Consider the following 5270-nt stretch of genomic DNA (forward strand, 5'->3'; position numbering starts at 1 on the left):
GAAAATCGGCCGCCCGGCATCTTGCCCCACGACCGAGTTTAAAGAGGAATGGCTCTAGTGGGTAATGTGACGTCAAATCGAGAACACGAAAGTCTGCATTTCACACATTTTCACTTGTTTGGGAAGGTTGTAGTCGATAACTGTCCGAAAATATGCCGACTAAGTGTGTTGTAGAAGGATGTAGCAACGTGCGAAATTTGCAAGAGGGTATCGCGCTTCATACATTCTTCATACAACACACCTAGTCGGCATATTTCGGACAATATCGACGACAATCTTCCCAAACAAGTGAAAATGTGTGAGATGCAGACTTTCGTGTTCTCGATTTGACGTCACATTACCCGCTAGAGCCATTCTTCTTTAAACTCGGTCGTGGGGCAAGATGGCGGCCGATTTTCCGTATTTTGAGTGGGCATAGAAAATTAAAGATTTGAGCAAATTAAAAAATTTTTGCACAGAAATACTCCAAAAAATAAGCTTATTTCGTTAAGCGAAAACAAAATTTTGGGTTTAGGTGCACTTTAATATCATAACCATTGTCGTATTTGTGAAGAAGAAGCGTCAGCTACAGCGGCGGAGTACATATTTGATCATCCATCTGGCGATAGTCGATCTCTTAGTGGGCGCAGTCTCTGGGCCTCTGCAAATTGAACACAGAATGGCTACGATCTCCAATCTATGGACGTACAATCGCTTTTGTGGAGGAAGGAAAACCGGAGAACTCGGGCAATTGGAACTTTCTGTGGATTTTACCGAGAATGTTATGGCAGTAACACCAATAATGATATTTTAAACTTTATTTTCTCTACCGTTCACCGTTCGCATCCACATTTTATAAACTCTCAATTTACTAAAGGTGTATTTACTAACTCGAGGAAAAATATTAACACCTACGCTGCAACCCTTTCATTAAAGCGATGAAAAAAAAAAGTTAGCAAGAAAGTCTTCTTCAAGCATTGTTCAGTGTCCACGCAAGATGTCGGATAAGGACTGAATTAGTTTCATGTCATTAGTTTTCAAGTCAAATTAAAACTGTAGTTAACTCTTAGTCATTCGAAGTCTGCTCAGGTCAATACTCTCTTTTTACCCAGTTTGATAAACAATGAAGCTCATTTGCATTTAGGCGGATAAAGTTCCAGTCATTAATGTAACGCCGTGTATTTCGAAGGGGCCAATCATGCGAAACACTTAGAGGAAACCTTTTCTTTTATTTCCTAGATTATCTTGCTAAAGCATTAAAAACTGAAATTAATGATGTTCCTTTTTCAATAATGCTGTCTCAGAATCCAAACCGATAATTCGAAATTCGAAATTCGAAAATGATCTTGAAATGAAGACAATTTAAACGAGAAACTTGGGTTGAATTTGAACTTAAAATTTGAAGCATGATACCCATTTGCATTGGCTTTCTAATTAACTGTGCAAAACTCAATCTTTGCACTGCGATATTAAGGAAGTATTGTACGCTTTTCAACACGTGCTTGCATTCGGCGGACAGAGAAAATCGCTTCTTTCAAGAGCTTGTGGCGAAGACGTCTGAATCATGATGCTTTGACCATAATGTCATATGCAATGTCTTTCTCGACAAGTCATCAAGAGACGTGCAATTCTGAAACAATTCTCCACCAGATTCAGAAATGAAATTTCTAACAACAATAAACAGCAATATTAATTCATTTTTAGCAATTACCTTCAATCAGTTTAATCTTATAATTACACGTCCTCTTTATATTTGTTTCAGTCTTCCGTTTGGGTCAAACTCCACAATGAATGAACAGATTCTATTTTCAGTTTCGTCCCTATGGTATTCAGTTATAAAGTTCTAGAGACTAAGAAGACAAGGCTTGGCCTTGATGAGGCAAAGAGCCACAGAAAGCAAAGGCCAGTGAGGTTATGTCTAGAGAAGTGACACTATAGTTGTCTAAAGGTATTTCTGCGACTGCCCATTCCTCTCAAGTCACAATTTAGAACGACCACTTTCATTGCAGAGTTAAAAGTTCAATCAGACGATAACTTATTGATGAGAAAACATCATTACTCTGAAGTTTAATTAGCGAAAAACCCTGGTTTTGAAATTTTCGCAGTGTAAATGTTTTCTTGGTCAGTTAAGTTGCCTCCTCCAGTGCCTCCTCTCGCGTAAAAACTAAAAGCTTTTAAAACTCCATTCAAGGCTTTTTAGAAAGTATTAGTCCCTATGTAACTGATATTTATATATTGATTCCCTATAGTCAGTTGTTTTGCCGGCGGTTTCAATTTGGGTTCATGAAGGCACCAGAACCTTCCTCATTATATTACGACGTACAGGTGAAGTAAAGCTTTACCTGTTATTCCTTTTCATTTACAGTCACCATATCATTCTCCACACATCTGTCGGTCCTTCGGACAACTAATTTCGAGTCTTGATAATGATATCTTTACTCTGTCTCATTGTACCTTGGCTTAGCTTTTATTCAAATGTGACTCTAACTCAGTAATTAAGACGATTTGAAGCACTTTGAATATCAGTAAGGTATGTTAGATATATCTCATCATATCCTTTGCAAATTCTATCTTTGACGAGATGAGGAAAAGCGAGTCAGTATGGATAGCATGATGTGAAGGATATAGCCTTTACTAAGTCTGTGGTTAAATATGGGAATTTAAATGTTTGCTTGCTTTTTTTGATTTGTGTAAATTCTTATTTCATATTCCTTGTTTAAAGCTTGTTTTCCTTCCTCTCTTCCACGTTCACGAAAAAACGAAAAATAGCATCTTTCTCGGTTTGATTACTGAGACCAAATTCACTTACTCGCTAGGGCCTGAGCGCATTGTACTGATAAAATTTGTTTTCTCCTGCAAAACTCTTGACAAAATTCAGTTGACTCCGGCTACTAAATTTTGAATCAGTCAATCGAGGGCGCACTGAAAACAAAAACCGGCAAAATGTTTGCTAACCACCAAATTTTCAGTCACATGGATGTACAATTTGAGCAGTATTAGGACCTAGGGATTCAGCTAAAAATAAACTTGGGAGCCATGATAGCTGTATTCTAAATATCCTTGGTACTTTTATGTATTTATTTAACTTCGCCTAGTTATCTTAGGCAGGAAGACCACTACAGTCTTAGCCAATTACAGTGGATTCCGTGTCAACGATGACAAGGCCTGAAGACAGATCTCTTAGCAAATTAAACAAAAATTTGCTCAGTGCACCTGGGCCCTAAACCTGTTTACACACATGACATTTGCGATAATGCCGATCAGTAGCAGTACGTAGAACGCAGGTCACGTATGAACCGTATTAGGACAGTCACTTTTTCAAAGTTGGAAAAAGAAGAAATCCATCAACGGTCAAGGCCAACTACTAGCAAATTGCTTTTGTTTTTCGATTTGTTACATTGTATCGTATCTTACAGTGCAACTACTGTAGCTAAGCTATTTCTATTGCAGCTAACATTAGAAACTTTCTGTAGCTCCGAGAAGGGGATTATGTCATCGTATTCGGTGTCGCAGAGCATTCCTTGGCTCATAGTCCTCATCATTGAATCTCTGGCCATAGTCCTCCTTAATATCACCATCGTTGTCTTCGTGAAGAAGAAGCGTCAGCTGCAGCGGCGGAGAACATTTTTGATCATCCATCTGGTGATAGTTGATCTCTTAGTGGGCTCCGTCTCGGGGCCGCTACAGATTGAAATCAGAATGGCGACGTTCTGTAATCTATGGACGTACAATGGGGAGCGTAGATTGTCTGTTTTTTTTTTTTTTAACTGACATCAGTTTGCAAATTTATTCCCGCTTACTTCCCTAACAAATCTTGTTGCCATATCAATAGAAAGGCTGCCCGCAAAATGTTTTCCATTCAGGCATCGTTTTATTGAGAAATGGGTTTATCGAGGAATAATAATTGTCATTTGGTTAACAACGATAGCTAGAGAAGCCGCTCAAATGGTGTTATATGAGATACTAGATAGCCATGAGAGGTTTGTTAACAATACCCTATACATTCCCTTTTAAAGCACTTCCCTGTTTGTTATCTGTGTATCTTACATTTTCATTTTTATCAAAGTACGCTTCAGTCGTCATCCTCAGTTTTATTTAGCGGCTAAAAGAAAAATGACGAGTAGCTCGCTTATCGTTTCACTTGTATCTTTGCTTTGTTTTCTACCAGCATTGGTTTATGTAATTTTGTTATTTGCAGCACAGATTAACATTCCTCGTGTCATTGTTTTGCCTGTGCTTTATACTATTCTTGGCCAATTCGCCTATAAATCCTTTAGTTTATGCTCTACGGATGCCAGGATTTAGAGTAGGCGTAGTACAGATTGCGCCAGTCGATCTGCCACTTTGAAACCTGAGGACACATTTCGTTAATTGATTAACCCAAAATACGAATGAAGTTTGCTTTGATATTTTCAGGCAAAAGCCCATTTGAAAACTGATGGTATAGGGGAGATAATTAAAGTACCGGTAAAACAAGTAAGAGAGGTTTGTCTTTGAGTAAAAGAGACCAATCCAGTGGTGTCTATTGTAACTTCTTCTGATTATAGTTTGTTTTTATAACAGGCAAACGAACCGAAACTTTTAAAAGCTACTGATTTGTAATGTACGGAAATATAATCAAGCAAGCCGGACGACTTTTTCTAAAATTACGTTGCATCATTTGCAAAACTTTGGAAAACTTACCCAAATCTCCTCGAATTTTAATCAACTTGTGTAAGCACGGGGAAAGATCCTTTATTGCTTTTATGAAATGCATTTCTCAAAAATACGCGCGAGTCTACAACGTCACAGCTGTCTTACAATAGCAGAAGAGAGCAGCTCACATTTGTAAGCTTTTTGAATAGAATGGATCAGTTCCATCACTAATTTGTTTCGCCGGCGACGAAGATAATAACATCAATAATATCAATAATACCAATAATAATAATAATAACTGTAATAATAGTAATAATAACAATAATGATAATTTATTAAATTAGTAATAGACCTTCATTCATTATAATCACTAAAAATATGTTCAAAAATTATGATAAATACTTAGAAATCAAAATATGCATTAAAATGTCTGATAAAAATCAAAGGAAAGCTAGTGGATACACGCTTCGTTTAATTATGATGATAACAATTTTAATAGTAATATTAATTTTAAAAGAAACAAGCTAAAAAGAAAACAAAACGTAAATGAAAACGAAAGAAACAGAGATTAGGTCGGCCAGGCTTTAATATTTTCAATATGTAAACCTGATTCAATAAAGTCTAGCTGTCGTCTTCTGGATCTTGAGCGTCTTAAG

General features: G+C 37.1%; 1 pseudogene; it reads left to right on the forward strand.

The window, feature by feature from the left end:
* Positions 1 to 3443: 3443 nt before the first annotated feature.
* LOC148716578 (uncharacterized) lies at positions 3444 to 4860 on the forward strand (annotated as a pseudogene).
* Positions 4861 to 5270: the final 410 nt, after the last annotated feature.

The sequence above is a fragment of the Stylophora pistillata genome, chromosome 14 (assembly GCF_964205215.1).
Source record: "Stylophora pistillata chromosome 14, jaStyPist1.2, whole genome shotgun sequence".
In the NCBI taxonomy this organism is placed as follows: Eukaryota; Metazoa; Cnidaria; class Anthozoa; order Scleractinia; family Pocilloporidae; genus Stylophora; species Stylophora pistillata.